The sequence below is a fragment of the Canis lupus genome, chromosome 32, assembly GCF_048164855.1.
Source record: "Canis lupus baileyi chromosome 32, mCanLup2.hap1, whole genome shotgun sequence".
In the NCBI taxonomy this organism is placed as follows: domain Eukaryota; kingdom Metazoa; phylum Chordata; class Mammalia; order Carnivora; family Canidae; genus Canis; species Canis lupus.
Window position 1 is genome coordinate 9,445,841 of NC_132869.1, and position 27,688 is coordinate 9,473,528.

Genomic DNA, 27,688 nt, shown 5'->3' on the forward strand with positions numbered 1-27,688 from the left:
CAGAAGTGGACCCTGAACTTTATGGGCAACTAATATTCGATAAAGGAGGAAAGACTATCCATTGGAAGAAAGACAGTCTCTTCAATAAATGGTGCTGGGAAATTGGACATCCACATGCAGAAGAATGAAACTAGACCACTCTCTTTCACCAGACACAAAGATAAACTCAAAATGGATGAAAGATCTAAATGTGAGACAAGATTCCATCAAAATCCTAGAGAAGAACACAGGCAACACCCTTTTTGAACTCGGCCACAGTAACTTCTTGCAAGATACATCCACGAAGGCAAAAGAAACAAAAGCAAAAATGAACTATTGGGACTTCATCAAGATAAGAAGCTTTTGCACAGCAAAGGATACAGTCAACAAAACTCAAAGACAACCTACAGAATGGGAGAAGATATTTGCAAATGACCTATCAGATAAAGGGCTAGTTTCCAAGATCTATAAAGAACTTATCAAACTCAACACCAAAGAAACAAACAATCCAATCATGAAATGGGCAAAAGACATGAAGAGAAATCTCACAGAGGAAGACATAGACATGGCCAACAAGCACATGAGAAAATGCTCTGCCTCACTTGCCATCAGGGAAATACAAATCAAAACCACAATGAGATACCACCTCACACCAGTGAGAATGGGGAAAATTAACAAGGCAGGAAACCACAAATGTTGGAGAGGATGCGGAGAAAAGGGAACCCTCATACACTGTTGGTGGGAATGTGAACTGGTGCAGCCACTCTGGAAAACTGTGTGGAGGTTCCTCAAGCAGTTAAAAATAGACCTGCCCTACGACCCAGCAATTGCACTGTTGGGGATTTACCCCAAAGATACAAATGCAATGAAACGCCGGGACACCTGCACCCCGATGTTTATAGCAGCAATGGCCACGATAGCCAAACTGTGGAAGGAGCCTCGGTGTCCAACGAAAGATGAATGGATAAAGAAGATGTGGTTTATGTATACAATGGAATATTACTCAGCTATTAGAAATGACAAATACCCACCATTTGCTTCAACGTGGATGGAACTGGAGGGTATTATGCTGAGTGAAGTAAGCCAGTCGGAGAAGGACAAACATTATATGTTCTCATTCATTTGGGGAATATAAATAATAGTGAAAGGGAATATAAGGGAAGGGGGAAGAAATGTGTGGGAAATATCAGAAAGGGAGACAGAACGTAAAGACTGCTAACTCTGGGAAATGAACTAGGGGTGGTGGAAGGGGAGGAGGGCGGGGGGTGGGAGTGAATGGGTGTCGGGCACTGGGGGTTATTCTGTATGTTAGTAAGTTGAACACCAATAAAAAAAAAATTTAAAAAAAAAAAAAAAGAACCTGCCTGATTTGCATACTTAAGGATGGTCCTTTAGAACCAGGAAAATGACGACTATCCCCCACTCCTTCCCTCCACTCAATGCTGTATTGAAGATCACAGCTAGTGCAAGATATGGAAAACCAGTAAAAGTTACAAAAGATAGAAAGGAAAAAACATTTTTTTTCATTATCAGTAGATATTATTTCTTACATAGAAAGTTCAAGAGAGTGGGCAGCCTGGGTGGCTCAGTGGTTTAGCGCCTGCCTTCAGCCCAGGGCTGATCCTGGAGACCCGGAATCGAGTCCCACATCCGGCTCCCTGCATGGAGCCTGCTTCGCCCACTGTGTCTCTGCCTCTCTCTCTCTTGTGTCTCTCATGAATAAATAAATAAAATTTAAAAAAAAGAAAGTTCAAGAGATTCTGCAAAAATATTTGCATGAACAGAGAAAAACAAGTTTGCAAGTTAAGAATCAACACACAAAAAATCATTAACATTTTTCTACTCTAGGGACCACAAAATGGACATTTTAATTTTTTACAAAAAAACCAGAAAGTATAATTAGGAAAAGATCCTATGCACAACAGCAACAAAAATGTTAAGGTAAACAGGAATATATTAATAAAATATGGACACAACTTTTTGGAAAGCATTATAAAATATTTTACAAACAAGAAAAAAGGTCTGAATAAAGAATATGCTAGACACATAGTAGGGAAGTTTCAATATCATTATAATAATTCTTCTCAAACCTACCTATAAATTCAATGTCATTGCAAATACTATCTTGACACTGTTTTGTGTGGGAGTGAACAGATTGTAAAATTCACATGAATGAGTGAAGGGTCAAGTATAGTCCAGACAGTTTTGAAGAAAAATAATAAAAATAATTCTTACCAAACTGGCTATCAAGAATTGTCCTAAAGCTGCAGTAATTAAAGTAGGGCTAGCCCAGCATGACAATGGAATAGACCCAGATCTATATAGAAACTTTGTGAATGAGAGTAGTGGCACTACCAGTCAATGGAGAAAGGGTAAGATATTTAATAAATGATGCCAGGACAATTAGCTATTCATGTAAAATAAATAAATTAAAATTAGTTTCCTGTGCAAAACTAAATCCCAAACAGGTTAAAAACCTAGCTATTAAAATAAAGCAATGCTGTAAAACTTTTGTGAGAATATATGACATATGTTTATAATACTGGAGTAAGGAAGGTTTTCTTGAACACAGCACAAAAGGTAACAAACAAACAAACAAAAAAGATAAATTTAGCTACAAAAAACCTGAAAAATTTTGGGTGAAAAAACCAAATAACAATTAGAAGATAAGCTACAAAATAAAAGAAGATATTTCTAACTCTTAAAATAAAGAAAGAATTTGTATCTAGAATATACAAAGATATCTTTCAGATCAATAACAAACATAAAAAAAATAGGGGCAAAGGATAAGAACGGGAAGTTTACAAAAAATCTGAATAGCCAATAAATATATGAAAATATCAAGAAAATATTATTTCATACCCATCCGATTGGAAAAAATTTAAAAAGTCTTACAACACACATGCTGGCAAGGATATGGGAAAACAATATGTCATTTAGTACTGCTGGAGTGTAAATATCTACAAGAACTTTGGAGAGCAATTCCACATTATCTAGAGAAACTGAAACATACCCAGGCCCCAAGTAATTTTGCTTCTAAGTAATTACCTAGGGAAACTCTCTCACATGTGCTCAAGGAGACTTCTACATAGTTGGTTGTTTCAATGTTATTTTTAATACCAAAATGTTAGAAGCCATCTAAAAGGCCATCAATGGGGAATGGATAAACTGTGGTATATTCATACACTGGAATACTAAGCCACTGTTAAAATGAATGAATGAATAATTCCATAGATGGTAATGTGATTAAATCTGGAAAATATAAAGTTCAGCAAAAATGAGGGAATTTACAGTACACTAGTAGATACTACTTTAAAACTTAAAAACAATACTATATTTTGAGAATATATACCAGTTTAATATTAATGCTTATTGGGAGGGAAGAAATGGGGTTTATTATCTTTAACGTTTCATTTCTTTTTAAAGAATCAATCTGAATAAAAGATAGCAAAATACTAATATTTATTGGACCTATGTAGTAGATGCATGGAAATTTGTATTTTTTTTTGTTTTGTGTGTAATGAACATTTTCACAACTTAAAAGTATTAAAAATGAAAATATTAAATATTAAATCAAGGGATATATCAATAGATGGAATCATTTTATAATGACTGGGCCCTCCAGGTATGAGGGCATTTTACACAAAGAGTGGGCACTAAAGGCATTATTAAGTATGAAGTATCTAATATTACTTCATATTGGACACATGTGGAAATTGAGACCTAGAGAAAGTAACTGAAATTAAGAGAAATTAGGTGACTTCAAAGTCATACAAGTAGCCAGAATGGAACTTGCAGCCCAGAACTCCCTTCCACCATGCCTCAGGTACATGTCATTGGCACCTCCGTCAGAAGATATAATCAGGCCTCAGGAATAGTATAGAGAACCAATAGTGGGACTGTCCTCAATAACCCAGGGGTCATCCCCAAAAGGTCTCTCAGTGTAAAGAATAACATTTATAAACTCTCTGTGTGAAAACCAAATAGCAACTCATTTATAACATGGCCTCACCTCAAACCTTAGGACAACCTCTGCCAATTGTCAATAACTGGCAAACACCATGAAAGAAAAATATCCCAAGGAAGAGTTGATGAGGCCTGCAAGAACCCTGCTTATTACCTTGTTGGTAGAGGCCGGTGTCACTCATCTCATCCATATTTCTAAGGTTGAGGTCACCTCAGGACCTTACCAGGTCAGTAACACCCAATGTCTCTCCTCAAACTACCATACATTCTGGTTCCTTAAGCAACCTTTGAATGCCCTGATGCAGACAATTGGTAAAGTCTGAAGAGAGTGAGCTTCCTCATTAATTATTGTCATCCTCTCTCCATCCACTTTACCCATAGTTATTCATGGCTTCCATCATAAGGGAATTTGAATCAAAGATTGGGTTTGCAAAGTCCTTTCTAGCACCTGGTGCTTTATCGTAATTAACAACAATAGTTAATTTATTGAATGTTCACTAAGCCCTAGACACTGTCCTATGCACTTTTGGATTATTACTTCATTTTATCCTTACAAAAAAAACCGTGAGATGGATACAATAATTATCATTTTAAAGACAAGGATCACAATCAGAGGCCTTAAGAACATTTTCCAAGGTCAGGCTAATAACGTCATGGAAGAGGATTCAAATGTAAACAATTTGGTTCCTAAACCATCACACACAACAGCAAACTGTTGAGTTTTGCTAAAGGCTTTCTCCTATCCCTGTAATGTATTTCTAGCCATTTATATATATATTTTTTATATTTTTAAAGATTTTATTGGTTTATTCATGAGAGACACACAGAGAGAGGCAGAGACATAAGCAGAGGGAGAAGCAGGCTCCCTGCAAGGAGCCCAATGTGGGACTCGATCCCAGGACCCCAGGATCACAGCTTGAGCTGAAGGCAGGCACTCAACAGCTGAGCCACTGAAGCTTCCCCATCCAGTCATATTTTTAAGGGGACATCCAGTTAGAGGGAAAACACATGGAGATACACATACAGTCAAGTTTCTATTATCCCTTTTCTTTTTTTAGTCCAAATCTATTTTATCTATTTTTTCCTTCATCTAATCCTAAAATCTAGAGCTACAAGGATCATAGAAGTCATCACTCCTTTAAATCATTCAAGATCACCTTATTAGAGAGTTTGTCTTGATAACCTCATAAAAAATTATGTTACCCACCCTCACCCCATATTTTGGCTTTTCCCTTCCCCACTTCTCCTGCTTCATTTCTCTACATGTATGTTCTGCTGCCTAACATACTATATATTTATTTATTGTCCGTCTCTCTTCCCTAGAATGTAAGCACTATAAAGATGAGCCTGTCCTCTATTTACTGATATGTCTTCAGTGTCTATGGTAATGTCAGAAACTAAAGCTGGTTCTTCATATAATTGGTATTCCAAAACTAAAATTTTTGAACAATGAGAGTTTCCTCCCTTTTTTTCATTCCCTCTAGTCCTCTTGGGTGTTGTCTTAACTCTCTGGTGCCTTGTAATATGTGACTTTTTCTATAGTTAATCAGACTTTTCTGATTATTATCAGTGGGAGTTTTGGCCAGCTGCAAACCATTCTGGAGACAAGAGCCTCCGTGCTTCCCTCTACCCCCATCCAGTGCCAATTCCATTAGTTCAATCCCATCTTTCTGTTCTCCAGAGCTTCAGTGGATTGATTAGAAAGGATCAAGGCAGCATTCTCTGATATTTGACCTGAAGCTGTCATGGTTAAGGGCTTGGGAATAACATTTCTGCTCATGCTTTTGTGAGCAGATTTGGCTCATTGGCTAAAGGTCCCCAACTCTTTATCTCCTTTAAAGAAAACCTGATAATATTCCTTTTGAGTGTCATGCTGTAATGGGGTCTTATTTAAATTTAAAGTTCAATGGATGCAAAAATTCTCAACAGGATACTAGCCAATAGGATACAATAGTACATTAAGAAGATTATTCACCATGACCAAGTAGGATTTATCCCCGGGATGCAAGGCTGGTTCAACACTTGTAAAGCAATCAATGTGATTCATCATATCAGCAAAAGAAAAAACAAGAACCATATGATCCTTTCAATAGATGGCAGAGAAAGCATTTGACAAAATACAGCATCCATTCCTGATCAAAACTCTTCAGAGTGTAGGGATAGAGGGAACATTCCTCAGCATCTTAAAAGCCATCTACGAAAAGCCCACAGCAAATATCACTCTCAAAGGGGAAACACTGGGAGCCTTTCCCCTAAGGTCAGGAACACCACAGGGATGTCCACTATCACCACTGCTATTCAACATAGTACTAGAAGTCCTAGCCTCAGCAATCAGACAACAAAAAGACATTAAAGGCATTCAAATGGGCAAAGAAGAAGTCAAACTCTCCCTCTTCGCTGATGACATGATACTGTACATAGAAAACCCACAAGACTCCACCCCAAGATTGCTAGAACTCATACAGCAATTTGGTAGCATGGCAGGATACAAAAATCAATGCCCAGAAATCAATGGCATTTCTCTACACTAACAATGAGACTGAAGAAAGAGAAATTAAGGAGTCAATCCCATTTACAATTGCACCCAAAAGCATAAGATACCTAGGAATAAACCTAACCAAAGAGGTAAAGGATCTATACCCTAAAAACTATAGAACACTTCTGAAAGAAATTGAGGAAGACACAAAGAGATGGGAAAATATTCCATGCTCATGGATTGGAAGAATTAATATTGTGAAAATGTCAATGTTACCCAGGGCAATTTACACGTTTAATGCAATCCCCATCAAAGTACCATGGACTTTCTTCAGAGAGTTGGAACAAATTATTTTAAGATTTGTGTGGAATCAGAAAAGACTGCGAATAGCCAGGGGAATTTTAAAAAAGAAAACGATATCTGGGGGCATCACAATGCCAGATTTCAGGTTGTACTACAAAGCTGTGGTCATCAGGACAGTGTGGTACTGGCACAAAAACAGACACATAGATCCATGGAACAGAATAGAGAACCCAGAAGTGGACCCTCAACTTTATGGTGAACTAATATTCGACAAAGCAGGAAAGACTATCCACTGGAAGAAAGACAGTCTCTTCAATAAATGGTGCTGGGAAAATTGGACATCCACATGCAGAAGAATGAAACTAGACCACTCTCTTGCACCATACACAAAGAGAAACTCAAAATGGATGAAAGATCTAAATGTGAGACAAGATTCCATCAAAATCCTAGAGGAGAACACAGGCAACACCCTTTTTGAACTTGGCCACAGTAACTTCTTGCAAGAGACATCCACGAAGGCAAAAGAAACAGAAGCAAAAATGAACTATTGGGACTTCATCAAGATAAGAAGCTTTTGCACAGCAAAAGATACAGTCAATAAAACTAAAAGACAGCCTACAGAATGGGAGAAGATATTTGCAAATGACATATCAGATAAAGGGCTAGTTTCCAAGATCTATAAAGAACTTATTAAACTCAACAGCAAAGAAACAAACAATCCAATCATGAAATGGGCAAAAGACATGAACAGAAATTTCACCAAAGACATACACATGGCCAACAAGCACATGAGAAAATGCTCTGCATCACTTGCCATCAGGGAAATACAAATCAAAACCACAATGAGATACCACCTCACACCAGTGAGAATGGGGAAAATTAAGAAGGCAGGAAACCACAAATGTTGGAGAGGATGCGGAGAAAAGGGAACCCTCTTACCCTGTTGGTGGGAATGTGAACTGGTGCAGCCACTCTGGAAAACTGTGTGGAGGTTCCTCAAAGAGTTAAAAATAGACCTGCCCTACGACCCAGCAATTGTACTGTTGGGGATTTACCCCAAAGATACAGATGCAGGGAAACACCAGGACACCTGCACCCCGATGTTTCTAGTAGCAATGTCCACAATAGCCAAACTGTGGAAGGAGCCTCGGTGTCCATCGAAAGATGAATGGATAAAGAAGATGTGGTTTATGTATACAATGGAATATTCCTCAGCCATTAGAAATGACAAATACCCACCATTTGCTTCAACGTGGATGGAACTGGAGGGTATTATGCTGAGTGAAATAAGTCATTCGGAGAAGGACAAACATTATATGTTCTCATTCATTTGGGGAATATAAATAATAGTGAAAGGGAATAAAGGGGAAAGGAGAAAAAATAAGCGGGATATATCAGAAAGGGAGACAGATCATGGAAGACTCCTAATTCTGGGAAACGAACTAGGGGTGGTGGAAGGGGAGGTGGGCGGGGGGTGGGGGAGCCTGGGTGGCGGGCACTGAGGTGGGCACTTGATGGGATGAGCACTGGGTATTATTCTGTAAGTTGACAAATTGAACACCGATAAAAAATAAATTTATTAAAAAAATTTAAAGTTCATTTGTTCATTCCCCTTCAACAATTAATGGAGGCCATTGTTATTATTTTCTAATATATTTGATTAATCCATTACAGAGATATAGTATGGCAATGATTGGAAACTTCATGATTTGGATGTTAGTTGAAGTAAGTGCTATAAATTTATTTTCTTATTCATTAATTATGAGTGTGTCACAAAACTATGTTGAGTATGTTGAATAACAGAATAAAAACTTAAAGAAAATATTACAATAAGCTATGGTAATGTACTGAAATGAGTAGAATAAAATAAAATATGGATAAATGGAATCCTACATTTAAGCCCCCCAGCCCCCCACCCCACCAAAAAAAAAAAAAAAAAAAAACTCGAAACTTGGCTAAGAACAAGATAGAGGATATGGCTTAAAAGCAGAGTTTGGTGTTTATTTACCACAAACTGTGAATGAACTCTAAGTGGGATGCAACTGCTAAAAACAAGGTATTTTAGGCTCTTTCAATACTAGTGTGGTATCCAGGTTATCTCTAGTTGGTCATACCACATCTAAATTATTCTAGTTTTGGCCTTTTTAAAAGTGGATATGAATAAACAAGGACTCATGTAAGGATAGTGAAGAACCTAACTGGACATTTGAGATAGGAGATAAGAGTTACTCGTTAACAGTTTAATTTAAATATTGGAAGCATTGTCATGTAGACTTACTTTGTATTTGTGTATGTCTAGAAGACAAAATGTCCTAAATCATACAGAGGTATAATTTGAAACCATATAACTGCAGACATTTTAATGACTAGAGCTATTGAATGATAAGGTGGGCTGCTCTTCTGAGAGAACTACCTGTCCTTAGAGGTGTTCAAACACAGGGTGGCCGTCCTGCTGTGAGGAATACTGTGACAAAGTGGAAGACTACAGGAGATGACCACTCGGGTTGCTTCAAATTGGAGATGCTCAGCTTCTGAGTAATTTTGCAGCTTCACCTCTGTGCTGTAAGATGCACTGAAATAAGAACAAAAAAGGATCATGAAATTGTCCTTAGCCCTTAGGAACCAGCAAACTCTAAGGAGATTATAACAGAGAAGAGCAATGGTCCACATTTTTTTTCTTTTATAAGTAGGAGATTCTTCCCTCCCTCACACCTTTTTAAAAAATGAAATGCTATATAGAACCCAATTTGGAAAATAAATAAAGAACAAATTTGGGTGGTCAGGACTGGGGGCAGCCACTGACTTTGAGCTCCACCTACTGAGATCCCTCACCCTCAAAGAGGCCTCTGTGGCATCTCTATGGAACCAGGGCTCCCTGAAGTCAGTCTGAAACCATGAAGGGGAGGCTTGAGAGAAATATCTTGGGTTTGAAAAGAAGGAGGAAATTGGAAAATTTTGGGAAAATAATATCCAGTCTCTTTAGCCCCATTAAATATACTACATAAAATATCCAGGAACAATAGAAAAAAAAAAAGCCAAGGAACTTTTCCAGCTCAATTCCCTTCTACCTATTGGAATGAGCCTTATTTATTGAGTCCTCTCATTTCTCTGTCTTGGCGTCTTAGATCCTCTTCCACTCCCCCACCCCCATTCTTCAGATGTAGTGACCTAGTTTTTGATTCGCTAGTTCACTCTTTATCCAGTCCCTATTTGGCAGGGGAAGGAGTAGCAGCAAATTGTAGAGTCTGCATGAGCAGAAGACCTAAATGTTGGGGTCTGCTAGCTAAAATGGGAGGTCTGGCTACCCCTACAGTAACCTGTCTGTGTAATCCCCAGGTAGGGATTCTCAAAGAATCATGCCAGAAGCTTTGGCAGGACACTCTATGTCTCCTCCTTCCTGGTCCTCTCTACCACATGCATAGGAAATAGGTTTGATCATGGGGGTCTGGAGAGATGGGGACAGAATGGCAATCAACATACCATCTATAGCATTCAGGGTCCCATTCAATTTGGGTTAAAGAGTTTAATAAAAGTGTGAGCAGGATTTAGGGAAAGCAACAAAGGATGGAGATAGTAATACCCCTGGATCTGAAGGAGCAAGGAAAGGACTGGTTGTTGGAACCAAGACAGAAAGAACTCTGTGAAGAAGGCTCCCCAACAGGAGCTGTGACTTCAGGAGTGAGAGCAGCCAAATGACAGCAACCAAGCTCCATTAAAAGGAGAGCTGGAGAATTAATAATCCGACTTCACTTTCCTTCTGCCTCCTACCCTTTTGCTAGAGCTTTCCATTATCTGAACCATTGGGTAGTCAGGTATCAGTGGAACCCCTTGATAGAATCCCCTGGAGTTTGTAACTGGGTAGAAGTCCTTCTGGATTTGTAGCAGGGTAGAAAGTGAATCTGAAGGGGAAAATGGAAGAAGATATTCAGCACACCAAACCTCAAAATCCAGGCCAAACTTTCTGTTTTAGCTATGTAGAGAACATCACATTCATATCACCTCAATTTTATCCACAGCCCAGCTGCAATTATCTGTTTTACTGATGGTCCTACAATGTTGGTAGATAAAGAACTCCTCTCTACAACCATTTTGCCTTTATGGTGGGCATGCTCATTCTTACTGAAGTTAATACCGAGCATTTTCCAAATCATTTTTTTTTAGAAAGTAAAGCCAAAAGAACTATTGAAGGATATCACTTTCTACCTACAGTTTGCCATTTGCCTTCTCTGGTCTTCTAAGCAGACACTTTAAGATATGAGGTATAAAGCTGACTGTGAGGCTGACACTGGGAAGAAACATTTCTGCATTAGAATTGACCATGAAAAGTGATAAGTAACAGTTGGCCTGTACTTCAATTGTCGCACATGTGGATAAAATCTACTTAATTCTTCAAGTTGGGAAACAGGTATATGGTTTTTACTTGGTTCCTAACTTAGCATCCTCAAGGAGTGTGATGCATCTAAGGAGTCACTGAAAAATAAATTGTCCATTTATTCAGTAAACATTCTCACAAACATGGAGTTTGTGAATAAATTACTTTCTCTAGAGGTAAACCACCTTTGAAAATTATAGGAAACTCAAAAGTATAAGCTACCCCAATGGAAGCATATGAGGCATCAGTTTCCTTTTCAGCTGAACCAGTAATTATTGAACATCTATTTCAGGAGATTGCTCTGGTTATCAATTGCCATATAATAAACCTCCTTGAAACTCACTGGCTAATATAGCAATTTATTATTATATTTAATATTATTATATTTAATATTATTATATGTTGTTTGGGCTCACCTGGGAAGTCCTGTTGGGGGTAGGTCTCTTATGTGATTGCAGTCAGATGGTGGCCAGGAGTGGAACCATCTTCAGGCTCAGCAGGACTGGTTATCCAAGATGGCTCATGGCTAGCAGTTGATGTTGGTCAGTATCTAGGAATTCAGCTAGGACTAAATTGATTTTTCTACAATCAGTCTGTCCATGTCCTTGGGCTTCCAACAACATGGAGCCTGCATACTGCCAGTGAATGAGTATCCCAAGAGATTTCAGATGAATCTGCAAAGCTTCTTATAATTAGCCTCAGAATTCATGCAGTGTTATGAAGATTGAGTTACTCAGAGTTCAAAAAAATAGGAAGGGTGTTGCAAGACACTAAGTACAAGGAACTAGCATGAACAAAGTCCTAAAAGTATGTCACAGCATGAACTATACAGGGAACTACAAGTACTTAGGTACTACTAGAGTCTAAAGTTTGCAGGAGGATGTGGCTGGAGATGACCTGGGAAGCCAAGAATAGACAGGCAACCAAGAATTTTGTACATTTTTGAATACTTTGCTAGGAAGTCTGATCTTATAGATTTGGGGAAACTTTGGGCTTTAAGGCAGAGGTATGGCTGGTTATAGCAGACTTTTAGACATATACCTCTCTGCATGCAGTGTGGATTTAGAGGAGGCAACACGCCAAGACTTGAGGTAGGGAGACCTGTTAGGACTTTACAGTACTCCAAGTGAGAGGCTGAAGGTATAAACAAAGACAGTAATGGAGAGGATGGAATAAAGGGGATAGAATTAAAAAATAAAAAATAAAGGGGATAGAATTAAAAATATCTAAGACAATATTTAAAGCACTGAGTAACTATTTGAATTTTGGGAGCTTAGTTCAAGGAAATTATATATTTTAATTCCCAGATTTCTATGCAGGAATTGAGAGCCATAATTTCTCAATTAAGTAATTGGTGAGACTATTTGAGATTATCTAAGAATTTTCCTGAGTTTATTAAAAGTTTAATCTTCAGATAGTAGAGTCAGATTGAGTTTTGACCAGAAAAGTGTGTGTGTGTGTGTGTGTGTGTGTGTGTGAGGCTCTTAAAAATGACCAAGGTAAAAAGTAAGAAGAAAACATGGTTATTCAATTTAATTCAGAAAAGGAGTATAAAGAAGAAAAATGACAAAATACAGTGGTAGAAACAAGTATATATATCAGTTATGAATGATATATGAATGGCTTAAAGACATCTATGAGAAGACAGAGGGGCACGGAGTGGCTCAGTCAGTTAAGCAACTGACTCTTGATTTCAGCTTGGGTCATGATCTCAGGGTTCTGACACTGAGCCCCATGTTGGGCTCCTCCCATGCATGGGATTATCTCTCTCCCTTTGCCTCTTCCTGAACCTTCTCCTTCTGAAAAATAAAAAAAGACCCAGATTCTGATTGGATAAAATATATTCCAACTGTGTAAATGATGTGAATATGTTTACATGCCCATATGCATGTGTGTGTATGTATGTACCTACTTATATGTATATGTATAGTTGGATATAGTAAGCAAACATTAATTAAAATAAAATTGATGTAACTATATTAAAATTATCAATATCATACCAATGTCAGAATTGATGCAAGATACAAACTATTATTAGTGATACAATATCATTATATAATGAATAATATATAAACAATTCATTAGGAAGATTTTATTATTATTTTAAAAATATTTATTTGAGAGAGAGAGGGAGAGCACGTGCACATGAGTGCGTGCACATGAGTGTGTGGGGGCAGGGTAGAGAGCAAGGGAGAGAGGAACTCAAATGGACTCTGTGCTGAATGCAGAGCCAATGAGGTGGCTCTATCCCAGAATCCTGAGATCAAGACCTGAGCCAGAACCAAGAGTCAGATGCTCAATCAAATGTGCCACCTAGGCACCCCCATTAGGAAGATTTTAGATTTTGAATTTGCATGTATCAAACATATATAAATCCCACAGGGACATGATTGGAAACAGAAATTGACAAATATATAATCAAAACAGTTTTAACGCACATTTCTCAGAAATATATTAATCAAACAATAAGTTCTGAAGAAGTAGGAAAATTTGAACAACATAATGAACAAGGCATATTTGTAAGGTTAGGAGAAGTGATGCCATTTTAATGACTCAATAGTCACCATTTATTTCTCACTCACATTTTGTTCAAAAGAGTCTCTGACTATGTCTCTCTACAGAGGCTAATGGAGGCTTGTGATCTTTTAGATTTATTATCTGGGACAAGCGGCTACTTCTTTCACTGCAGAAGGTGAAAAAAGATCAGAAAATTATGCATGGGTTTTCACTGCTTCAGCCTGAAAGAGAGACATGAAGCTTCCATTCACTAGACCTAGTCATATGACCTTGACTAGCAGCATGACCTGAAGAAAGGAGGAGGGGTAGTTGCCTGATTATCAAGAAGTACTGGGCAGGGGATCCCTGGGTGGCTCAGCGGTTTAGCGCCTGCCTTTGGCTCAGGGCATGATCCTAGGGTCCCAGGGTCGAGTCCCGCGTTGGGCTCCCTGCATGGAGCCTGCTTCTCCCTCTGCCTGTGTCTTTGCCTCTCTCTCTCTCTCTCTCTCTGTCTCTCATGAATAAATAAATAAAATCTTTAAAAAAAGAAGTACTACTGTCTGTCACAGAGCCTGATCTAATGGAAATGAATAGAATCTTGCACCCATATTACACATATTGGAATTTTGTTTCTCACAACTGACCACATGAAAAAGAGAAAACAAGTATTCGAGAAGCAATATTCTTATCAATGTTATTCTGATTATTCAGTTTGAAAAATAAGTAGCATGAAATGATTCACATGTCATAGAAGAAACCACAATGAAAGTCATTAAATATTTAAAACTGAATAATTAAAAGAATTTATAACAATATGTAAGGCATTCAGCTGATGTGGTACACAGAAAGACATAACTATTTTTTTTACTTTATTTTGTTTTTAAAAGATTTTATTTATTTATTCATGAGAGACAGAGAGAGAGAGAGGCAGAGACACAGGCAGAGGGAGAAGCAGGCTCCATGCAGGGTGCCCGATGTGGGACTTGATCACGGGACTCCAGGATCCCGCCCTGGGCCTAAGGCAGATGCTAAACCACTGAGCCACCCAGGGATCCTGACATTTATAACTTTTTTTTTCCTGGAAAAGTTTTATTTTTTTATCTGATTATTTTTTATAGGAGTTTGACTTTGTAATTTTTCATGGATTTTATATACATATTTTCAAACACATTTCTCTACACATTGTACAACTCACAACACACATGCTAATAAGTGCACCAAATCCTATTTTTAAAATGATTACATATTTTGACTGATTTTCTCAATCTGTTCTTCCCATGTCATAGTAATCCCTGGGATGGCTCCATCCAGTCAAGCCATAGAAAAGTTCCTCAGGATCATTGTCAGCTATTATCTCCTCTTCCTCCTTCTCCTTCTTCACCTGATGGAGATTAGCTGCTTCTTGGATGCAGATATTTGAAGGAATCAGGGCAATTAAATGCATATATTAGAGAAGAAAAATTGAAAAAAAAATGAGTTAGTTATTTAATTCAAAAAGGGGAAAACAACAAAAAGTAACATGAAACAAGTCGAAGGAAATAAATACTAATGATGAGAGCAGAGATCAATGGACAGGAAATCCAAGAAAGAATAAGAAATATTAACAAGGACAAAGGCTGGTCTTTAAAAAGACTGATAAAATTGGGATCCCTGGGTGGCTCAGCCGTTGGGCGCCTGCCTGTAGCCCAGGGCATGATCATGGAGACCCAGGATCGAATCCCACATCGGGCTCCCTGCATGAAGCCTGCTTCTTCCTTTGCCTGTGTCTCTGCCTCTCTCTCTCTCTGTGTGTCTCTCATGAATAAATAAATAAAATCTTAAAAAAAAGACTGATAAACTTCTGGAAAAATTAGTCAAAAATACAAGAGGGAATATAAAATAAAAAGGGGGAACATATCCTAGATAGCATATAGACTGGAAATAATTGTGAGACTGACTACCCTTCATGCCAATAATTTGAAAACATAGGCAATAAGTGTATGGATAATCTGAAAGTGCAGATAATCTGAAGAAATCTGTAAATCTTAACCTATAATCATTAAAGAAATTGAAAAATTGAATCAGGACCAAAAAAACTTCAGCAAATATCGTAATGATTGAATGCAAAAATAATGGTTGAATGTTAGACACATTCTCTTCAAAGTGAAGACCGTGACAAAATTATTTATCAGCACTTCTTTAAAATTTTATTGTAAGTTCAAGACCATGCAGTGATATGAGAAGAAAAAAAGATGTATAAAGATTGGTATGAAAGAAATAACTTGATTATTTGAAGACACTATAATAGTTTACATACAGAATCTAAGGAATCCTATAAACTATTAGTACCTAGAAGTTTCTGTCATTCTTATAAATTAATGATGTCAATTTAAAAAACTGTGTACATATGTATATACATAATATATACACATATACATAATTTATATATAATGTATAGTATGCATATTATACATATATAAAACTATAAATATATTTTAAAAGACCTCATTTGAAACAGTAATAAAAATCTGCTAAACTTGTAATAGGGAAATTTTGAAAACCAATTAAATGTGAATCAATAGACAATAATTACAGATTTGTAATTAGTCATATACCTGACAAGACAATAGTTAATGTGAAAGAACTGACTTTACCTCTATCAACTCTTGAAAAATGATGATCTGGAAAACTTTTTGAGTAAAAACATCAGGCTTCATAATATCTGTATTATGATACTATTTTCATAAGTTAAACATGCACAAAATAATGCAACTTACTGCAAATGGGTATATACAAATGCTGTGAAAATATAAAACATGGGTAGATAAGATACTATACCAACTTCAGGATGGAGATATCCTCTTGGGAGGGAGAAATGATAGATTGGGAATTGAAAGATTCCACTAATAGATTATTTCTTTAAAGACAGGGCTGAGCAAATTATACGAAGTGATAAATGTTTCTAAATCTAAATGGTAGGTAGCTAAGGGTCTGTTTTATTAGCCTCCTATGTAGAATTTATAATTAAGCAATTAAAAATTTAAATATGAATAGGAGATGAAAAAATGTATGCAAAATACTTTGCCAGCACTTTGAGGAAGGCAGACCAATGGGTAACTGTGGAGAAATGTTGCACCTTCTAAACCGATGGAAGCTTCCTTGCTAACCAAGGCTTTCCTAGACTTCTTGTAGCTGCTTTATTCTGGGTGCAGAGATGACCTGGCCCCTACGGCCCTCAGCTGCTTTTAATCATCAGGGTGATGGGTTCTGCCCATTTATCTAAAACACACAAAGAAATGCAAGTAGCTACATTTTCTTTTGAGGCATTATAAAATAAAAAAAATATTTTCTGAATCATGCAAGAACTATTAAATCACGACTGGTAGAACTAAAGTGTTGATTATTGAATTGTAATTTTTCAAAAGTTAACAATTCCTTAGTCATTTCCAGAACAGCTCTGTTTTCTTACTACTTGATTTTACTGTCACTTGTTTCAAGGGACTTGATGATGGTCTCCATATTTGCATTTGTTTTGATTACTGTCTTGATGATCTGCAAATTATATTAATCAGGAGGAAATCTGGGAGAAAGCCCTCATTCTCAATATGAAAAGAAAATTATTCTAAGATCATGTGCTGATGCTATTAACTGGAGACTTAGTTAATATAATCTTTTTAGCAGGACAATTAGGCAACCAAGGATTTCTATTTCCAGAAACCTAACTTTCAGAGATACTTTCATGTGTGCACAAAGCTACATGGAAAGGAGGTTCGTTGTAGATGTTCATAACACTGTAGGCAATATCCTTGAATATGTGGCTGTTCCTTTGCTCAAGAATATAGTGGTAAGAACAGATTGGAACTAGGGCAAATGCGTGACAATTAGGGAATGAATGAACATGGTGGCACATCTCTGCTGTGTAATAATATGGTGGCTAAAAATAAGTTCAATCTCCACACAGAGATACAAGTTGAACTTCTAAGATATATTGAGAAAAAGAAAGTTATAGAGCAGTACATATGGTAGGATTCCATTAATGTTAAAAATTCCAAACCTATATATGTACAAATATAAAACATATACATATGTAAATTTATAGAAAAGTTTATAGCCCGAACTGTTAACAATGGTTACTTTTGGGAAAAGTTTTGGTGGTGAGATAAGTTTTAAAAATATATATGTATATATTTTTTCATATAGTTAAATATATAGATTTCATATACTTAAATATATTTCTAAATGTATTATATTTCTAGTCACATATTTTGTGTTTTTTAAAGACTGCTTAGATTCTCATTCCAAGTATATTAAATACAAATTCTACTGTCTTTGAGACTCACTATTATCATATTGTCTTGGGAAATAAATTATAAAAAGTAATGAATACATTTTTTTCTACAATCAGGAAAATATTTTTTAATAAAGGAAACTGTGTTTACTGTGGAAAATTATGAATACAGGAAAGTACAGGGAATGAAAATCACTCATAATCTTATCATAATGTGTGGATGTTTTCCCTTCTTTTATGGGTATGGTTGAGGTCATACCATATATACAATTTTTATTCTGATTTCTTTCTACTTAACACCTGAATATTTATCTATGTCATTAAAGCTCTTCAAAACAGAGTCACATAGATTGCCCATTATTAACCATTCCACACACATCTTGGATTTGGTTAACAACAATGAAATCTGCTTCTTAATGAGACTCTCAGACCACATTTGTGAAATTAGAGACCCTTTGGTTGTGTGGCCAGCAGGCTCAAAGGGAAAGAAAGAAATCTAGGACCTCAAGGACACACCAATGTGAACCAAAGCACTCTCTGGGAAAGCAACAGCCAGGAGCACAGATTAAATGCTTCTTCTTTCTTCTCTTATATGATGGTGCTGCTGCTGCAGAAGTTACCCATGATTGACAGAAATTGAGTCCTTTTTGGAAGAAACCTTCTATTTTTGCATACCAGGAAGAGTAGTGATCCAGCAAAGCAGTCCCATCTTTAGTTCTATCAGATAAACAGGATAGAAATTCCAAGGAAAAACAAGCCTGATGGAAAAGATCCTGAGACCCTAACACTCACATTTATTTGGTTTAAGAAGAAATGTAGGGAGTCCTGTGGCATAAGACAAACACCAAAGGACCCTTTGCAGGTGTGAAAAGTGAAACATTTTCCAAAGGTTCATTAAATCGCACAGCTTCCCTCGGAGAGGGTCTCCATAGTGAAGCTCGCTTTCCTTTTTGCAGGCCCTAAGTGGAAGACGGGGCTGCAGAGGTGCTGGCTGAGACCACCCAGGCTGCAATGGGAGTGTGGGGTTTCTAGCAGAGGCCCCTGTCCCTCCTGCCCACAGGCCCAGGTACAGGAATTTCTTCCCCAGCCTCTGCTGGCAAGGGCCTGAGGTTTCTCTTTTTGTCGGACTCACCACAGATTGAAGCAACAAAGGCAATGGAAGGCTGCAATCCTTTACAAATGGTCTGAATGGAAACCACAAGGGCTGGAAATTCAAGGGCTTTGGCAAAATTGCTGCTTTGTTTTTCATGTCCCTAAATTGATCCAGCCAATGTCTCGGGTGACAAACAGTGAATAGCTCTGGTACGGCATGTGCTGTGATTAGGTTGGTGGGTTGGATTGGGGCTTCTCTGGGACTAGGGCCACCCCATCTGCTATTCTTGCAGTTATTTTGTGGCTTTATCACACAAGCTGGGGGCTCCCCAGGATCCCTGGTGAGGCTGATTTTATTAGAAGAAAAAAATAAGTGCATCGCTACTTCTCCCTAGCACATGTTTTAGATGTTTTCTTTCTCTGATCAACTACATTTGCCAAGCCACACATTCTGTGCTAAACAGAGCTTACCTAACTCTGCCGGCTGGGGTTTTTCCTGGATCACTCCTACATTGCTTACTGAAATACCTCTGGAGAAGCTCATTTGACCCATCACTCATTCTTTTGTGTGTTCATTCATTCCTTCATTCATTCAACACAAATTTATTCATCTGTATTATGAGTATGTTTTTCTTGAGACACTTTGCTTGGTAATGCAATGAAGACCAACAGCAGATCTAGCCCTGCTCCGATTGGATTGAGCTGTGTTAAAAACTGGGATAAGTGCTCTCATGGAAATAAGCCATCACATGAGAATATATGACATGATGGCTGGAGTCCCGACAGTTCCACGGAGGATCCTAGGCGGGCAGGCATCACAGAGTGTGTCTGCAGCTGTACAGATGAGCCTGGAATCTGAGCTGTGTGAGGGATTCCTTTCCTTGTGGTCTTCAGGGGTGGTGGTGATGCTTGCCCTAGCTTATAGTTCTTGTTGATCGGGTCAGATATATTCCATCTCTAGGTGTTGACTTTATGTTGGGAAGGTGGCAGCTATCATCACCATCATTATAAATGTTGCCAAGTACAAAGTGCTCACCTGCGCCAGAAGACAATATCAGAATTCAAATGTTTATGTGTTAAACTGGGCTGTACTATCTATGGAAAAATCTTCCCTGGGGAAGTGAATGACAGAATCAGGGAGGGAATTCTGGCTCTACTCATAATGCTTCTGATACCAAATGTGAGGGTTTTCCACACCAAGCAATTCTCCTCTTCTCTTTGAACATTAACAGGGTGTCCTATGATATAATTCAATTCTGACACTACCTGAATGGAATCCATGCAGATTCTAAGGCTAAGGACTCAGTCCCATAATACTGTCCCCCCATCTCAGATGCTAACTGCAAGTAGTGGGTTACCCCACTTGTCCAACTTGACTAAAACTGGGTGTTCCCATACCTTCCTCCTCCTCAGGTTCAATCATTTGCTGTTATGGCTCACAAACTAAGGGAAATACTGTACTCACTATTACTGGTTTATTATAAAGGATATTATGAAGAACGATAGTCAATAGCCAGATGAAGAGGTGTAGAGTTCTGAGCACAGGAACTTCTATCCCTGTGGAGTTTGGGGGTGTGTCACGCTCCTGGCACACAGATGCATTCACCAACCTGGAAGTTCTCCAAACCCATTCATTTAGGATTTTTATGGAGATTCCATTACATTGGCACAATTGATTAAATCATTGGCCATTCATTATTAACTCAACTCCCAGTCCCTCTCTCTTCCCTGGAGGTCAGGAGTGGGAGGGAGTATATCTGTGAAAATTCTAACCTTCTGATCACACATTTGTTTGGTTCCTCTGGTGAGCAGTCCCCACACTGAAGCTATATCTAGAGGCCCCTCAATAGTTACCTCATTAGTAAAAAAAAGAAAGTTACCTCATTAGCATGAATGTGAGTGTATTTGAAAGAGGTTTGTTATAAACAACAAGAGATGCTCCCCTTACCCTCATCTCAGGAAATTACAAGGGTTTTAGGAGCTCTGTATCAGGAGCCAGGGACGAAGGTCAAGTACATATTTCTTACCATATCAAGTATCACAGCCTTCTCATCCTATGTTACAACTGAGCCTTTGTCTCTACAGGGATGTCCACATCCCTAGTAAGAAGGCTGAGCTTTGCAATAGCTTTGGATACTCTCTCCCTTCTTACCCTCACTTTACCTTTCAGCTTAGTAAGCTTTAAGGTCTTATGATCTGGGGCCAGGGAAACCCTGAGGGTAGACGATTTTGTGGTAAACTTCAGTAGAAACAGGAAGTTAGTTTTTTCGTCTCTATCCCTAGCACAGCATAGATGTTGGCCCAGGGCACACACGCAAGTGTCAAGCAGATGAAGTAGGCATGTGACTAAGTTGTGTGGGAAGTAAAATGACTGTATTCCAATTTGTCTGTGTGGATAAGGAGAGGGGAACAGATTCTTCTCTCGAAAGAAGTCCCCTTCTGTATCAAAGGCAGGATAATCCTAGCCTCCTCTTAGTCTTAGCCTAAAAAGTCTGGCCAAGCTGTAATACTCAGAGGGACCCACAGTACTTCCCAGTTTGGTCTGAGTTCCCTAGGAGCCCAAGAAACCAGGCAGCCTAAAGTTGAGGCTGAGTTCAAAATGTCATTTTTGGCCTGTGGTTTGACATCACAACCCTCAAATTCAACCTACATTCCTTCCATTGTTTTCAAATTCTCTCTGTGCTTATTCCTTGATTTTCCCAATGTTGGTCTCAAAACTCCTTGAGGAAATACATTGTCTAGTTATTTCAGTTTTAATTTCTAATTCTGTCTGTTCAGCCCATAGTACAAGGTACTGTAGTTCTATACACTGTAAGCTGTAAAAAAATGTTTAATTCATTCATTGAGCAGAGCCTACCTTCATAGGGAAGCTACTCTCCCAGTCCCTGAAGAGCCATGTACATTCTGTTTGGCTGCTTTCCCCTTCAAGCCTCCCAAGGATCAATGTGGCTGCACCTTAGACTTTGGGTACAGATATTTTTACTGGGCCCTGGGTATTGGAAGCCACTATCTTCTTCTGGAAGGGAATTCCAGAGATGGAAAACCTCTGTTTAACCTCTGTGGAAGAACACTGCACTCTCCTCAGCATCATTTTCTTGAAAACATGATAAAGAGAGAATAAATGTGGACCACCTTGTGGTTCTAAGAGGCTCACACTTACCCCACACAGCTGGGCTGGAGGACCCCAGTGTGATGCCCAGTGGGGAAGCCAGCTCAGGCTTGGAGGAATAATGGGCACTCTGGTTCTGGTGCATCTGGGGTCCAGACTCTGGGTGAGTGCACAACAGGGGAGACTTGTATATGTCATTGAGGTTCACGGCTCTCTTGGCCATCAACTCCTAGGCCTCTGCTCCTGTAATACAATCTACAGCTTTAGGGCCTCAGGTTGAGGATAGGATGATGACCAGCTCATACAGTGTGTCAATGTATGGTTTAAAATTTGAGTTAAAGCTTGTTATAGGCAAATTAAGGTGGGGGCTGCATGCACTGCCTCTGCAGGCAAATGCTTCTTCTTCAGACTGGAGATGGAGGGGGTTGAGGTAAGCCATTCTGCCCTACTTCATGCCTCAATCTGGCCAGATAAGTTTTTTTAGGCATTAAAAATCCATGTACCCCAATGTTTATAGCAGTAATGTCCACAACAGCCAAAATATAGAAAGAGCCCAGATGTCCATTGACATATGAATGGATAAAGAAGATGTGTGTGTGTGTGTGTGTGTGTGTGTGTGTGTGATGGAATATTACTCAGCCAACAAAAAAGAGTGAAATATCGCCATTTGCAACAACGTGGTTGGAACTAGAGAGTATTATGCAAAGCGAAATAAGTCAGTGAGAGAAAGATAGATAACAGACGATTTCACTCATGTGTGGAATTTAGGAAACAAAACAGATGAATACAGGGGAAGGGAAGGAAAAATAAAATAAGATCAAAATAGAGAGGCAAACCATAGGAGACACTTAATTTTAGGAAATAAACTCTGGGTTGCTGGAGGGGAGGTAGGTTGGAGATGGGGTAACTGGGGGATGGGCACATGATGTAATGAGCACTGGGTGCTATATGTAACTGATGAATCACTAAATTCTATTCCTGAAGCTAATAATACAGTATATGTTAACTAAATTGAATGTTAAAAAAAGAATACATGCCACATCAGGGTGCTTATTAGGAGCAATGACTTAGCATTCAGAACTGTGTTTCATATGTGGTCTCTGTTACCACCTGTCCAGCAGGACCAGAACAATATGACATTGAACTACCCAGTAACCTTAGGGTGGGCTGCATCCAGGTGCAAAGGTGCTACATTTTCTTGCTAGTGAGGACTGTGTTGCTAGAAGGTATGCACATTCTCTTTCTCTCCGTTAGGGTGCCTAACCTTCCTGGTTTGCATGGGGTTCCCAGGTTTCTGGAAAGCAGGATCTTTGGCACTAAAACCAGGGTAGTCCTGGGCAGACCAAGATGGTTTGTCACCTTACTGGTAGAATTATAGAGTGGAATGTTCTTGCATCTCAGCAATTCATTTTGAGGGGCTGTATTATGGAGATAAAGGGAGGAAGATATGAGTTACAAACTATATTTTAATCCTCCACTTCCCAAGGTCTAATTTGGAGGCAAATCTCACTGCCCAGTTTACTTTCCAGTAAATTAGTGGCTTCATGGGTCTATGGTTAAGAATTCTTTATGCAAGACCCTCATCGCTCACTGGGGACTTAGGCATCCTGAACAGGGAAATTCCTTTGGTTCTATTATTCCCACAATGATTTGTTCTCCCTTCCAGCACCCTGCCCTCCCACTACACTATTCTTTCTGCCATCACTTTAATGGCCTGAGAGCTCAGCACACCCAGCAGCCCATTCAATGTGCTGTGTGCCCTTGGCCACCAAACACAAGGAGGTAAAAGAAGGAAGGCTGACATAACTCTAGCATTGCAGCCAAAACCGGTGAAAGCTACAGCTTCTGTCAATTGTTGATCAAAGACATGAATAGGTAGAGACTTAAGAGGCTTAGATTTGATATGAATGGATTTCCTCTGGCCCCTAGTAATTGACAAGCTTTTAGAAAAGCATCAAGAGGTGCCACTGCTAGGCAGAAGCAGCAATGAAGAAATGAGTTTGGAAAAGCTTGAGTTCCCTTAGTGAGAAATATTCAATAATTCATGATTTCCTTAAATGCTTTTCCTCTCCTTTTTTTTTTTTTTTTTTTTTTTTTACACGTCTACTGTAGAGGGAACTGGGCAAAGCCTGGAATAGGATAGTGAACATAATGTTAACTCTGCTCTCATCGTCTTAGTGGGTAGCAACTCCAAGCTGATAATCTATACGTATGAAGATTAAGTAAAATACACTGAAATCTTTTTAGAGGCTTTAAAAAACTGCCTTGACAGCCTGGCCAGTCCTTTGAGACTATATGGCCTATACTTGAAGACTTCTCTACTCATTTGTTTCTAGATGAGATAGTTGATGTATCCATCACTATCAGTGGCAGCTATCTATCAGTGACAATCTGCTAGGGATTGATACAATATTGGTGTTGTTTGTCCTTTTTATAGCTGTTTTCATAGAAAGTAGATGCCTGCCTCTTTCATATCTCACAACTGAAGGCCCAACCCATCTTCCTCCAGTCAAGAAGAAAATGAGCAACAGCAGCTGGCAATGAAATGAGCTTCCTGCCTACAGGAATATAAACCACAGAGAGGATAACTTGGAAAAGTATTTCCTGAAATAAAAGACTAAACCACAGAAGACTTTAACAGTCACCAAAACTCAAAGACTTAATAGGATCCGCATAAGAACTTAATTAGGATACATGCCTGTATATTTATAGAAACAGAAAGTATGACAGAAAAATGGAGTTGGGCAGATTGATAATGCATTTAGAAACTGTTTTAGAGAGGAACTAGAAAGGCATGCTTGCTGTCTGAAGTTTTAATACTGGAAGAGTTCTTGGTATTGGCCTGGTTAAAAATGTCTCACAAAATCTACTTACTTTGACTCCTGGTGATGGAGCAACAGAAGTAAAATTAGGCTGAGTAGGAGGTATGGCAGGACTCAGGGAAATCAGTGACTCACAGAAATGGATTAATCCATGTCATATGCCACCTGTAATACTGGCAAGTGGGTTAGTGTTAAGATTTAAGATCTTACTATGGCTTTTCAACAGGCCAGATGACCCATTCTTTTCTCTGCCCTGCCTCCTATTTTTTGACAGTACTGGAAGAATTAATGGTAAGACTTGCTATACTGAATTTAGGAACAGGGAGAAATGACCATGTGGCTAGAATGCTATTCAGTTAGAGCCACTGGGACACTTCAGAAGCGAGGAACTGGAATTTAGTTTTACGTATAGATTACTCAATCCGCACGTCACCTGGGTGTGGCATGGTTGTCCCCTACTGAGATTTCCCCATCCTTCATGATTTATCTGCTTCTTAGACTACCTCTGTCTTCAACACTGTGGGTGCTGCAGGAATGTGTCTGCAGGACTAAGTCACCAGAAAAACTCTTTGCAGGGACATCTTTGGTGAAGTAGCTCCCTGGGTTATTAGCTCAAGGGCTCAGGGGAAATAATCTATCCCTAGAGCCAACCTGGCTCTTCTGGGAGCCAGGAAACAGGGTTCTAGTTTCCATCCTGAAGACATCTAGCTGCATGACTTTCTCTATTTCTATTTCCTCCCTCCATAGAATGTGGAATTGAATTGGATTGAGAACCTATAAGATTCCTCCCAGATCCAACATTCTATAAACTTTGTGCATTTACAGTCCTATCTGGAAATATGCAAACTCCTCTATGGACTGCTTATTTGACAATGACAGTGATTATCCAGATCAAATAGGGGTTGAACCTGGTTCAGTATCTCCAAGCAGAATTGTTTCTGAGCTTGTGTGACTTTTCCATGAGGTGTCCAGTTGTCTTTCCCCGGGAGTCAGCCAAGGCGCCAGATGGAGGCTGTTACGGGAAAAGAGATGATGCAGATTTTAACAATGCAATTAAAATCATGTTTTGACAGCCCCATTCTAAGGCAAAAACAAGGAAGGATGAGAGGTAAGTGTTTGGGCTAAGTGTTTTTGATCCTTATGATAGAATTATGTTTCAATATCTCCTGAAAAACAAAGTGAAGATATACTCAATAGTTCTCTCCAACTGGATGGAAGTAGACTTAGTGTCTACTCACTCCTAACCTCTTATACAGTGGTCTTTACTTATATGTGAGAGGAAAATACTTACTAATTATTCTCAGTGCTACTGACCATCATATACCCATTGGTGATACAACACTAGATCTGACCTTGGCTATTTATTGAATTGCTCTTTTTTAAAAAAAAAAAAACATAGGTGAATACTGGCTATTAAATTTTTTTTCCTAATGAAAATTCTCCTGGCTCCTTGAAATTTGTGATACAGGCAGAGGTTAGATTGACTGACCTTCCCTTGTGGTTCCTCAGCTCTCCTAATATCATTACATCTTGATGATACTGTTTTTTATAAATAAACTTTTTATTTTAGAATTGTTTTAGATTTCCAAAGTTGTACAAATAGTACGGAGAGTTTCCATACACCCCAGACCCAGCCTTCACTTCTATTAACATCCTACATGAGTATGGTACATTTATCATAATTGTAATGAACTGATATCAGTATGTCATTATTAATTATGGCCCATACTTCATACAGAGATCCTTGGTTTTTACCTTATGCCCTTTATCTGTTCCAGGGTCCTATCCAGGATATCACACCACATTTACTTGTCATGTCTCCTTAGACTCCTCTTGGCTATACCAGTTTCTTAGACTTTATTTGCTTTTGATGATCTTGACAGTTTTGAGAAGTGCTGGTGAATGTGGATTAGTAATAAGAAACCAGTAATATTTTTGTGGCGTCATATTATGCTGACCAATGTGCATAGTCCTTCAGATATAAGGACTGATTTAATGCCCACAACACCCATACAGGTAGAATCACTGATTATCCTTTTTTTACAGCTGAAGAAACTGAAGCTTATAGGGTTTGACCAATTTACCTAAGATAAGATAGTATAGGTGGCAAAGTGGGGAGACCAACCCAGGTGGGTTGGTTCCAGAGGCTACATTCTTAACCACCATGCTTGGTAATAAGAACAATGATAAAAATCACTTAGTTCTATATAGTTCTTTGCCAAGCATTTTTACATACACACAAACACATCCTAAGGACCCTGGGGACCAGGGTGATCAGAGCAGGTGCTGTCATGCCTGGAAGCCCAATGCATTGGTGTGGGCTTCTATTACAGCCTGATGATAGGCCAGTGTTACAAGTATGTGACTAAGTATGAGCCTTGCTGGTGGTGGTGGTGGTGGGGGTAGAGCCTTGACCTTCTTTACTATTATCTTCCCTGTGATCTCTAATAGTACATCTTTTATATGGTAATCTCTGAATAAGTACTTGCTAAATTGGATTCCTGTTTTATAAATGAGAAAAATGAACAGTAGGATTAATGAAAGCCAAAAAATTCATTTTCCGTGTAAATTGTAAAGCCTTTAAATCTTTTTAAAAAGATTTTGTTCTGTAGGGATCTACCTTATTGACTGCCTATGTACTTACCAAAGCTTCCCAATTGTCTAAGGTGAGGGATGAGGGAAGTAAGGACAGGGATTACTAAAATTCAGACAACTTTAAAATGGGTATTTCTTTCAACAGACACAAATTCCTTTCTGGTGGTAGCAGTGGTGTGATCTTTACTTTCATTTCCTATTGGCCAAGTCC

At 38.6% G+C, this 27,688-nt stretch overlaps 1 long non-coding RNA gene across 1 annotated transcript in view; it reads right to left on the reverse strand.

Moving 5' to 3' along the window:
- Positions 1 to 8,673: 8,673 nt before the first annotated feature.
- The window catches only part of LOC140622995 (uncharacterized), a 69,599-nt gene continuing 50,584 nt past the window's right edge, over positions 8,674 to 27,688 (reverse strand). The window contains exons 3-8 of the long non-coding RNA XR_012022665.1: positions 25,791 to 25,894; positions 24,935 to 25,055; positions 16,708 to 16,850; positions 11,513 to 14,993; positions 10,493 to 10,623; positions 8,674 to 9,296 (exon numbers count right to left, since the gene is read on the reverse strand). This is a non-coding gene — a long non-coding RNA (uncharacterized lncRNA). The remainder of the gene's footprint in view (positions 9,297 to 10,492; positions 10,624 to 11,512; positions 14,994 to 16,707; positions 16,851 to 24,934; positions 25,056 to 25,790; positions 25,895 to 27,688) is intronic.